Genomic DNA, 12,534 nt, shown 5'->3' with positions numbered 1-12,534 from the left:
TCCCTCCGAAACTCCCTGGTAAACCCGTCCCTTCCCACCCAAGCCACCAGTTACTTTCCCCTGCAACTGCAGAAGATGCAACACCTGTCCCTTTACCTCCCCCCTTGACTACATCCAAGGACCCAAACAGTCTTTACAGGTGAGGCAGAGGTTCACTTGCACCTCCTCCAACCTCATTCCAGGTCAACTTCTCTGCATCGGCGAGACCAATGTAGGCTCGGCGATCGTTTCGCTGAACACCTCCGCTCTGCTTAACCTACCTGATCTCCCGGTGGCTCAGCACTTCAACTCCCCACCCTTTCCCAATCTGACCAAACTGGAGGAACAGCACCGCATATTTCGCTCATACCCAGCGGTATGAACATTGACTTCTCTAACTTCAGATAGCCCTTGCTTTCTCTCTCCATCCCCATCCCCTTCCCAGTTCTCCCACTAGTCTTACTGTCTCTGACTACATTCTATCTTTGTCCTGCCCACTCCCCTGACATCATTCTGAAAAAGGGTCTCGACCCGAAACATCACCCATTCCTTCTCTCCAGAGATGCTGCCTGACCCGTTGAGTTACTCCAGCATGTTGTGTCTACCTCAGGTTTGTAGGTTAATTGGCCTCTATAAATTGCCCCTAGTGTGTAGGGAGTGGATGAGAAAGTGGGATAACAGAGAACTCATGTGAACAGGTGATCGATGGTGGGCGTGGTGGGCCGAAGGGCACGTTTCCTTGCTGTCATTCTAAATCTAAAAACTAGTTCAATTTAGTTTATTGTCATGTGTACTGAGGTACAGTGAAAAGCTTTTTTTTGTTGCATGCTATTCAGTCAGTGGAAAGACTGTACATGATTACAATCGAGTCCTCCACAGTGTACAGATACGTGAATAATGTCCAGTGCAATATAAAGTCCAGTAAAGTCTGGATAAAGATAGTCCAAGGGTCTCCAATGAGGTAGCTGGGAGGTCAGAACTGTTCTCTAGTTGGTGATAGGATGGTTCAGTTGCCTGGTAACAGCTGGGAAGAAACTGTCCCTGAATCTGGACTAACACTAAATGTTAATTCCCTACAATCACATTTCAGATTAATCAGCAACTTTGCTGATCAGTGGCATTATTGAGGACAGAATGGGGCTTTAATTGCAGTCCGTGTGCTTTACGCCAACCTGGTCAACACAGTTTGCTTTTTGTGTGTTTCTGCCTCCAAAAGCCAATGCAGAGAGGTTGCAGTGTGCATTATCGACAGGATACATTACACCACAAGCCACGTATCTTTCAACACCATTTCCGGGCTGCACGACCTCTCCTGTCAGTATGGACAAGAAGGAAGATCAAATGAGCTGCATCACCGCAAGTCCCCCCAGCGACTCACACACTATCCCGATGTGTTGGCCACCAGCCCTTTGGTCAAAATCCCAGAGTCCCCTTCCAACACTACGGCACAGTGGCACAGCATCACATCGCCAGAGACCCGGGTTCGATCCTGACCTCGGGAGCCATCTATGTGGAATTTGTACCTTCTCCCTGTGACAGTGTGGGTTTTCTCTGGGTGCCCCGGTTTCCTCCCACATCCTAAAGACGTGCGGGTTTGTAGGTTAATTGGTCCTCTGTGGGAATTAACCTAATTTCCCCTAGGGTGTGGGAAATTGACACAAAATGCTGGAGTAACTCAGCGGGTCGGGGAACATCTCTGGAGAAAAGGAATAGGTGACATTTTGGTTCGGAACCCTTCTTCAGACTGAGATATGAACGGTGAATATGAAACAGTGTTCGGGTGATTACTGGCCGGTGCTGACTCGGTTGGCCAAAGGACGTGTTTCAACTCAGTATCTCTAAACTAAACTAAACAAATTTCTTTCAACAGTACTGTGACCCAGGTTCAATCCTGATGATGAGTTCTGACTTTACAGAGTTTGCACGTTCTCCCTGTGTCTGCGTGGGTTTTCTCCGGGTGCTCTGGTTACCTCCCATACCCCAAAGACGGGCGGGTTTGTAGGTTAATTGTCTTCTCTAAATTGCCCCTAGTGTGTAGGATGCAAAACTGTGATATCATGGAACTAATGTACAGGTGATCGTTGGGGAACTGTGGAAGGGTTCACCCTCACAAAGTGGGCATCTATTTGCAATTTCATATTAAACCGGCAGCTCTTTCATGGGCGTATAAACTCGAAAGCCTGTGGTCACCTCAGGAGATCAGCAATGACACAGCCGGGTGGAACTGGAGGAAGGAAGGCACAGCATAATCTTTACAGTCACATTGCACTGCACACACTGGCATCATTTAGAGCAGTGGTTCCCATCGTGGGGCGTACGCCCCACAGGGGGGCAATTTGATTTTTAAGGGGGCCAATTGAGCCAATCCACAAATATTTCAATATTCTAATATAGAAATTTTCTCTCTCTTTATTACCTGTGAATACTCTTTTATTATCATATTTCTTTTGAAGCTTGTTTAAACCAAGGTATTGGCATTTTAAGCTTCTTCAGTTGAAACGGAGTTCACTTTTTAAATGATAAGAATTATATATCACCACACCGGGGGGGGGGGGGGGGCAAAAGGATTTTAGGGGTGATTAGGTGGGGCATGGCCAAAAAAAGGTTGGGAACCACTGATTTAGAGTATAGAACATAGAAGAGTACAGCACAGGAACAGGCCCTTCAGCCCATAATGTCCATGCCCAACATGATGTCGCCATCAAATCTTATCTGCCTGCACATAATCCAGGAAGGAGATTGCAAACCTTGTAACCTGGTGCCCAGCCAACAACTTCTCCCTCAATGTCAGCAAGACAAAGGAGATTGTAATCGAGTTCCGTTCACACACCCTGGTATACATTGATGCCACCAAAGTAGAGATGGTTGAAAACTTCAAGTTCCTAGGACGAAATATCATCAGATATTTGTCCTGGACCAGCCACATTGAAGTAATGGCCAAGAAAGCTCACCAACGCCTCTAATAGCTTGGAGACTTATGAGGTTCAGCATAAACCGCAACAACCCTCACCAACTTCTACAGATGTGCCGTGGAAAGCATTTTATTGCATTGCATCAGAGCTTGGTTTGGGAACAGCTGCAAGAAATTGCAGAGAATTGTGGACGTAGCCGCCCTCGACTATCTTGCAAACCAACCTCCATTCCACTGACTCCATCTACACTGCACGCTGCCTCGGCAAGGTCACCAGCATCATCAAGGAATAGTCTCAGCCCAGTCATTCCCTCGTCTGCCCACTCCCATCAGGAAATAGACACAGAAGTTTGAAAAAGTATAACTGGATTCAGAGACAGTTTCTTCCCAGCTGTTATCAGGCAACTGAACTGGATTAGAGAGCGGTCCTGACCACCCATCTACCTCCCTGGAGACCTTCTAACTATCTTTAGTGGGATTTTATTGGCCTATATCTTGCACTAAATGCTTTACCCTTCGACCTGTATCTACACACTGTGGGTGGCTTGATTGTAACCATGTATAGCCTTTCCGCTGACTGGATAGCATGCAACAAAAAAGCTTTTCACTGAACCTCGGTACACGTGGCAATAATCTACACGAAACTAACCTAAGTATGGCCTTTTCACTGACTGGATAGCATGCAACAAAAAGCTTTTCACTTTGGTACAGTAGACTGTACTAAACTAAACTTAGTACACTGTACTAAAATAAATTCCCTCCATTCCCTGCATATCGACCTGCCTCTTAACTGCCACTAATGTATCTGCTTCCACCAACACATTCCAGGCACCCACTACCCACTCTGTAAAAAAGCCTTTGCCCCATACATTTGCTTTACACTTTGCCCCTTTCACCTTAAAACTATACCGTCTTGTATTTGATTTTGGGAAAACTCCCTTCCCTATCTACACATCTAAGAATTGTTGCCACATGGAAGTCAGCCAGCATAACTCTGGATCAGAAGCAAAGATTCTGGGGGCTCCCGCCCGGCAAGGATTGTGTTACCTGAGAGACGAGTGTCGCGATGAATGTTCCTGCACCTCAGCCATCAGAGAAACCAAGTTAGCTTTTGCTTCAATGCAACACCAGAAAATAGAGAAGAACTTGCACAGGAAGGAAACTGAGCGATATAGCCACAGTACATGAAAGCCACAATGTTAACTCTTCATACAACAGGAAGCTGAGGGGTGTTCACATGGTACACGCAGAGAGCACTTGCAAGGATGCTGGAGCTTGAGTTTAGTTTATTGTCACGTGTACGCTTGGGCCAGAATCCTTTTTCAGACTGAAAGTAGAGGTGCGGATATAGGTGGGGTGGGGTGGGGGGGGGTCAGGTGGAACAAACTAAAGGCGAGAAAAGGTTAGGACAAATCAGGGCTGGCGACAGATGACCTCAGGAAAGTTTAGAGCAGTGGTTCCCAACGTGGGGCGTACGCCCCACAGGGGGGCAATTTGATTTTTAAGGGGGGCAATTGAGCCAATCCACAAATATTTCAATATTCTAATATAGAAATGTTCTCTCTCTTTATTACCTGTGAATACTCTTTTATTATCATATTTCTTTTGAAGCTTGTTTAAACCAAGGTATTGGCATTTTAAGCTTCTTCAGTTGAAACGGAGTTCACTTTTTAAATGATAAGAATTATATATCACCACACGGGGGGGGGGGGGGGGGGGCATCAGGATTTTAGAGGTGATTAGGTGGGGCATGGCCAAAAAAAGGTTGGGAACCACTGGTTTAGAGGTATATAGGCCCAATGTGGGCAATTGGGACTAGATTAGTTGGGCCATTTTGGCCGGTATGGATGAATTGGACCAAAAGGCCCATTTTCATGGTGTATGACTGTGACTAATAACACACAGGCTGCTTGGTCATAAGCTATGATTCTTAACACAACACAACCATTTAATGCATGTATCTCTTCTCTTCCCAACCTTGGTACTTCTCCCCACAAAACTTAAACTGTGATATATCTGAGGTTAAAAAAGGTCTTCAAAGATTAACAGTCTCAAAGACCACTATCAACACTGTGATGCACCATGCTGTTCCTCTCTTCCTAACTCTTAAATCCTCCAGATATTGCTGTCAACATCATTGAAAACAGCACAAACTACGTTTCTAACAAATACACATCGTGCTGGAAGGGATCAGTGGGTCAGGCAGCATCTGTGGAGGGAATGGTCAGACGACATTTTGGGCTGGGACCCGTCCTCAGCAAAAAGTTTATGTGAAATTTAGCTCTGGAATTATTTCCATTTGCAACAGGACTGTCGCCAACCCATTTCCAGCAACTGTATGTTCCCCCTGTGACCTCATGGGTTTTCTCTGGGTGCTCCGGTTTCCTCCCACACTCTCAAGCCATACAGGTTTGTAGGTTAATTGGCTTGAGTATAAAAGATTGAAAATTGCCCCTAGTGTACGTGTATGGGGTGATCGCTGGTCAGCACGGGCTTGGTTCTGCAATGTATCTCTAAAGTCTTAAGTCAAAGTCAATGCAATGAAAAATATTTACCAAAGGAGCAAATTTTTCTTGGAATTTTTCAAAGTGAATTGCAGGTTCTAAAAGTTTTTTTTGAGTTTAACACTATGTCTTTGAGTTACTCATGAAAAACTGCATTCATGATATTAGTAAAAGAAAATAGTTAACATATTCTTCTATTCATATTCCGAACACGAGGCAGCCTCTCATGCACTACGAATCTGACTATTAATATCTCAAGAAGGATTTCATGACACAATTTTATTTTCTATATTTCCCCTTTTCTCTGGAATGTCGGAGGTTGAGGAGAGACCTGATAGAAGAATATAAAATTATGAGAGGATTAGATAGGGTGGACCTTATTTCCCCCAGGGTGGAAATGTCAAATGCTAAAGGGCAGAGCTTGAAGGTGTTTTTTTTTACACACAGAGGGCAGTGGGTGCTTGGAACACTTTGCCAGGGGTGGTGGTGGAGGCAGATATGATAGCGGTCTTTATGAGTCTTTGAGGTAGGCACATGGATATTCAGGGAAAGGAGGGATATGGATTATGTGAAGGTAAATGTAGGGAGAGAGAGGTTGAGCAGGCTAGAACTCTATTGCTTGGAGCGCAGAACGATGAGACCATTACGTGGGATATCTCTGGGTGCTCCAGTTTCCTCCCACATTCCAAAGACGTGCGGGTTTGTACGTTAATTGAAAAAGGGGAAGATACAGAATCCAGAATATAGGTCTCAGCATTGCCACGCATCAGTTCCACAGTCTGAAGAAGGGTCTCGACCCGAAACGTCACCCATTGCTTCTCTCCAGAGATGCTGCCGGTCCCGCTGAGTTACTCTAGCATTTTGTGTCCATCTCCAATCATCTTGGCCCCGCTCTGGGAGTAAGAGTGGGGGCGGATCCGGATCCGCAATGGCCGTGAGCCCCAGGTCGAGCTCGGCGATCGTTTGCCTGCTTCTGCTGCTGTTGGAGGTGAGACGTTGCGCCGCGCCAGGGTCTTGGGTCTGTCCCACTTTGGCCGGCAGTTACGCGACATGGCCGGTGGCGCGCGAAGATCTCGTTCAGGACGAAGTCCACGCTCCTCCACACCACTCCATGCGCCCGTCCCGCGCTACCCACGCGCTACCCACCCGCTAGCAGGTCGCGTAAATGGCGAGCGAATGACAGCCAAGTGGCACAGGCCCTTTATACAGCTGCAACATGAGTTCACTATTGTTTGTTAGTTATCAATGGTCAATCTGGCATACACAGGACCCAGGACCATGCTGTAACAGTGACGTTCAGGGTGATGACTAACATCTGGTAATCACACGCATGTGAAATCTGGCTCATGCATTGAACCACTGACTCATATCTTCCCCTTCAAACAATTAGCTCGTCCTTTTGCAAGCAATGCTCTAAATGCTCACCCACTTTCCCCCATGGCAATGTCTTTACTTTAGATTTTACTTTCGAGATACAGCATGGAGTCAGGCTCTTCAACCCACTGTCTGCGTCGTCCAGGGATCGCCCCATACACTAGCACTATCCTACACACTAGGAACGATTTACAATGTTTTACCAAAGCCAATCGATCTACGGACCCGGATGCTTTTTGAAAGCCAGAGCACCCGAAGAAAACCCACGTGGTCTCAGGGAGAATGTACAAATCCATACAGACAGCACCCAAAGTCAGGATTGAACCCGGGTCTCTGGCGCTGTGAGGCAGCAATTCCACCGCTGCACCACTGTGCCATTTGAATACTATAAACATGCTACTTGTAGAGTGTAAGGGATGAAAGCCTCACGACTCTGCTCATCATGGTCTCATGAAACCCTTGGTGATGAACATTATTAAGCAAGGAGTAGGAGAAATGCTGCAAAGTCAGAGCTCAGTTGGTGAGTCACTGTGGCAGATGTTTTGTGAAAAGCGTGGGTGAAGACGTTGATGTCATGCTTCCTTTCTGTATCACAGCTAACTCATCTTCAATGTCAGCACTCCTCCTGACCTGAGAGTTATTGGAAATAATAGGGCACAACCATTGCATTTACACTTTCGGTTAAGACACAACGTGCTGGAGTAACTCAGCGGGTCAGGCAGCATCTCTGGAGAACATGGATAGGTGACGTTTCGTGCCGGGACCCTTCTTCAGACTGATTGCTGGGGGAGGGTAATAAAACTGGTAAAGCTCTGCCATGGTGACATAGAATGGGACAGCACAGGAACAGGCCCTTCGGCCCACAATGTTTGTGCCGAACATGATGCCGAACAAGTTAAACTAATCTCATCTGCCTGTATATGATCCATATCCCTCTATCCCCTGCACTTCCATGTGCCTATCTAAAAGCCTCTTAGACATTACTATCATATCGGCCTCCACCACCAACCCTGGCAGTGCATTCTAGGCTCTCCACCACCCTCTGTGTAAAAAGACTTGCCCCGCACATCTCCATTATACTTTCCCCCTCTCACCTTATAGCTATGCCCTCTAGCGTTCGATATTTCCACCCTGGGAAAAAGGTTCTGACTGTCTATCCTATCAATGCGTCTCGCGACTCGCATGACCTGCCATGCTTTGTCCTTCCTGTATACTCTTCTAGCTTCCTTCCCCCCATCCAGTGCTCAATCTGAAGAAATGTCCCAACCTAAAACGTCACCTATCCATGTTCTACAGGGATGCAGCCCGACCTGCCGTGTTACTCAGGCACCTTGCGTCTTTTTTTAAATTATACATCACCGACTGCAACGTTCCTTGTTTCTGCATTTATACTTTCAGCTGGGGTGCTGTATTCTGAAATGGCCCCACACTGACTCAAAGACCCATGAGTTATGCTCAATTACATTCATAATGTTGTACTTAGATGATTCAAACTCACTGGAGCATAGCCAGGTCCTAGTGCATTACATCATGCTTATAAACACAGTGCAGTAACATGTCACTTGCTAGACCACCCATGCACCAAGCATGCGTATTAGGCAACATTAAGGTGGCTCATAATAGACAAAAGTCTCAAAATGTTTGCATGCACCATAGGTTTAGGTTTAACATTGCCACGTGTACTGAGGTACAGTGAAAAGCTTTGTTTTGCATGCAAGCGGCACTGTGGCGCAGCGGTAGAGTTGGTGCCTTACAGCGCTGGTTCGATCCCGACTACGGGTGCTGTCTGTGCGGACTCTGTATCTTCTCCCCGTGACCGCGTGGGTTTTCTCCGGGCGCTGCGGTTTCCTCCCACACTCCAAAGACGTACAGGATTGTAGGTTAATTAGCTTCAGTAAAATTTGTAAATTGTCGCCAGTGTGTCTGATAGTGCTAGTGTAAAGTCTGTCCAATAATATACCATACATAAATACAATCAAGTCAAACATAAGTATGTGCTTGTAGAGCAAAGGGGGAGATACAGAGTACAGAATATAGTTCTCAGCATTGTAGCGCATCAGTTCCATAGACAAAGTCCAATGTCTGGAATGCGTTATAGGTGAATTGTACAGTACCCTAGCTTATGGAAGAACCATTCAGAAGGCACATAGAAACATAGAAAATATGTGCAGGAGTAGGCCATTCGGCCCTTCGAGCCGGCATCGCCATTCAATATGATCATGGATGATCATTCAAATTCAGTACCCCGTTCCTGCTTTCTCCCCATATCCCTTGATTCCGTTAGCCCTAAGAGCTATATCTAACTCTCTTTCTTGAATATATCCAGTAAATTGGCCTCCACTGCCTGCTGTGGCAGAGAATTCCACAGATTCACAACTCTCTAGGTGATAATGGAGGCGATGAAGCTGTTCCTGAGTCTGGTGGCGTGTGATTTTAATTCTCTGTTTCTTCTGAGGGATGGGAGCAGGGAGACGGAGAAATGATTAGGGTCTCTACCCGAAATGTCGCCCACGCCTTCTCTCCAGAGCTGCTGCCTCACCCGCTGAGTTACTCCAGCATTTTGTGTCTACCTAGGGTAGTTCAATAGTTGTTCATTATCACTTGCACAGACGTAGAGTGAAATTATTTTTTTGCATGCAGTTCAGTAAAGTGTTGCCATCCCTAATCACAATCCCTGATAGTACTAAGTGTATAGAAATAGTCCACTGAGACAGCATGCAAGCGGCGTGAGGTTTTGGCGCCATTTCCAAAAGTCCGTGCTCGAGTCCAGCCGTCGCCCCTGTCTGGATTGTCCCACTCCTCGCCCGGCCACTTTCAGCCTTTGTGTCCCTGCAGCGCCTCCCACAGCCGGCCTTGAGGACGTGGAAGGTGCCAGAGGCACTTGGTGCCAGACGCTTGCTGTCTCAGGTGAGCCAGGCTTGTGGCTGGAATCAACAGCATCTACCACCCACTTCAGATCATTGGCCAACATGACAAGGTCAGAACGTGGCTCACTGTCAACCAGGGCCTGGAAAAGGGCCAACGTATTGTTTGTAGTGGCTGGAGAGAGATGTCAGTGTACTTGTGGCTACTGGCAGGATATCCATGTTTAACAGCAGTAGGTCAATGGTAAGTAACTGAATGAAATGCATCCCATTACAGTTAAACAATGTATCCATTAACAAGGTTGAGTGTACTGAATTCTTGAAATGCCAATGTACCTGAACCTGTACATTAGCTGAAGGTCATTGTATCCCATAAGCAAACTATCATTGTTCCAAGACTACCTATAAGCTGAACGTCAATGTACCACACTGTAACCGTTGGAAGGGAAGTGATATGTTGTAACGGGAGGATGCAAGAATCCAGAGAAAGGATCGGCCTTCTGGCACTTCGAGTCTGCTTTGACATCCATCAACTGGGTGGCATGGTGGCGCAGCGGTAGAGTTGCTGCCTTACAGCGCCAGAGGCCCGGGTTAGTTTCTGACTACGGGTGCTGTCTGTACAGAGTTTGTATGTTCTCCTTGTAAACACGTAGGTTTTATCTGGTTGCTCGGGTTTCCTCCCACACTCCAAAGAAGGGTGGGTTTGGAGGTTAATTGGCTGCTGTAAATTGCCCCTAGTGTGTGGGATAAAACTAGTGACCATGTGAATGTTGGTCGGCACGGACCCAGTGGACCATATCAATAAACTAAACTAAACTGATCATGTGCAGGCAGATCAGTGTTGGCCTTGGCATCATGTTCGGCACAGACATTGTGGGCTGAAGGCCTGTTCCTGTTCTATGTTCCAATAGGTATAATTCCTTCCCAAATCCATTCCCTCCAAATCTGGTCTACCCCTCCCCACTAACTATTGATTCTACACCCCAACCACCCAGCCTGCTCTCCCCTCTCCCCTCCCCAACAACTCACGTTCCATGGCAGCTTTTCCTTGACCTGATCCTTCCTCCATTCATCACATAGTCTGGATAACCCGATCTCTAGCCAACCTCTCAACATTCAGCCTGACCCAATCCAACTCCCCCAGCAGACGATGCAAGAAAGAGACTAAAGAGTGACCTATCTTATGGTCCTTGACATCTTGCTGCTCATGCACAGCTGCATTTCCTCAGGTGAAGACCTCCAACAAAATTGTGAGTGCAATTAAACATATTTAAAGGAAAATAGTTGGATTCAAAGGGCCTGAAGAAGGATTCCGACCCGAAACGTCAATTTATTTTTCTCCAGAGATGCTGCCTGACCTGCTGAGATACACCAGCACTTTGCGTCTATCGTCAAAGGGAATCAGCTGTTTACTTTCACACAAAGTTTTAGCATCATGTTCAGCGCATGCATTGTGGGGTCGAAGGGCCTGTTCTTGTGCTGTATTGATCTATGTTTTTGTTTTCGGTTCCTGTTCCTTTGAGATTCTTGGGATATTTTGCCCTATTAACATCCCTGGGGAAGCCCAGTGGTGTAGCTGATAGAGCCGCTGCCTCAGTGTCAGTGACCCAAGTTCGATCCTCACCTCGAGTGCTGTCTGCGTGTAGAGTTTTCACGTTCTCCCTATGACCACGTGTGAGTTTGCAGGTTAATTGGCCTCTATAAATTGACCCTAATGTGTAGGGAGTAGCTGAGAAAGTGGGATAACATAGAACTAGTGTGAATGGCTGATAGATGGCCGGCATAGACTTGGTGGGCCAAAGGACCTGTTTCCATGCTGTATCTCTAATGTAAACTAAACTGTACAGATTTTTATTCTATGTTCTGACACTATTTGAAGCCTTAGGATTTATACTTTTCTTGCAGTTTGGATAAATGCAGCTGTAACATTTCTATTTGGAAATTGCATGACATTCAAAGAGATACTGGTTATTCTCAGAGAACGTGTTTTCAATTACAATATAATAATTTCCATACGATGTCTTCCATGGTATCTTTGCCTCAAACAATAGCAGAACTAACTGACTTGAAAGCAATTTCATTTCTAGTGGTTTAAAAAATGTCAGATTCAAATGTTGTTATAAAGCAGAGTAGGAATGGTGGTGGACTTGAACTTGAGCGGGGGGGGGGGGGGGGGGGGGGGGGGGGCGAGGGGGGAGGGCGAAGAAAGAAGCATAAAAGTATTTTCCTGACCAAAATCCCCCGTGTGGGATGTAGAATTTCACTCTCAATTTAACATTCACTAGGATGTTGCCAGGACTCGAGGGCTCTATGCTAAAGGATGAGGTTGAGCAGGCTAGGTCTTTAGTTGTTGGAGTAATCAGGGGTATAATTATAGAGGTGTATAAAATCACAAGGGGGATAGATAATGTGAATGCATAGAGTCTTTATCCCAGAGTAGAGGAATCAAGAACTCAAGGTATATAAGATCATGAGGGGGAGAGATAGGGTAGGGCATGATCTTTTACCTATGGTAGGGGAATCAAGAACCTGGGGACAGAGCTTTAAGGTGAGAGGGATAAGATGTTTAATAGGAACCGGGAGAGACACTTGTTAACACAGAGAGTGGTGGGTATATGGAATAGATGAGGCAGGTCCAATAATAACATTCAAGAGACACTTGGATAGTAACATTTATGGGAAAGGTTTAAATAACATGGATAAGAAAGGATATGGGTAAAATACAGGCAGGTGAGATTAGTACAAATGGGGCATCTTGATCGGCATGGGCAAGTTGGGCCGAAGGGCCTGTTTCTGTGCTGTATGACTATAACAAGCTGCACTGCATACACAGTGGTTACCTCCCAATGTTCTTGAGTACATTGTGTATCACTCTATGATATCCTGTCTTCTTCCCCTCCAT

At 46.2% G+C, this 12,534-nt stretch overlaps 1 protein-coding gene across 4 annotated transcripts in view; it reads right to left on the bottom strand.

Moving 5' to 3' along the window:
* The window catches only part of LOC116984701 (non-muscle caldesmon-like), a 168,339-nt gene that overhangs the window by 54,637 nt on the left and 101,168 nt on the right, over positions 1-12,534 (bottom strand). The gene's annotated exons all lie outside the window — the stretch shown is intronic.

Source organism: Amblyraja radiata, chromosome 20 (assembly GCF_010909765.2).
Source record: "Amblyraja radiata isolate CabotCenter1 chromosome 20, sAmbRad1.1.pri, whole genome shotgun sequence".
In the NCBI taxonomy this organism is placed as follows: Eukaryota; Metazoa; Chordata; class Chondrichthyes; order Rajiformes; family Rajidae; genus Amblyraja; species Amblyraja radiata.
Note: the sequence above shows the minus strand (reverse complement) of the source record. Positions and strands in the feature narration are given on the sequence as shown.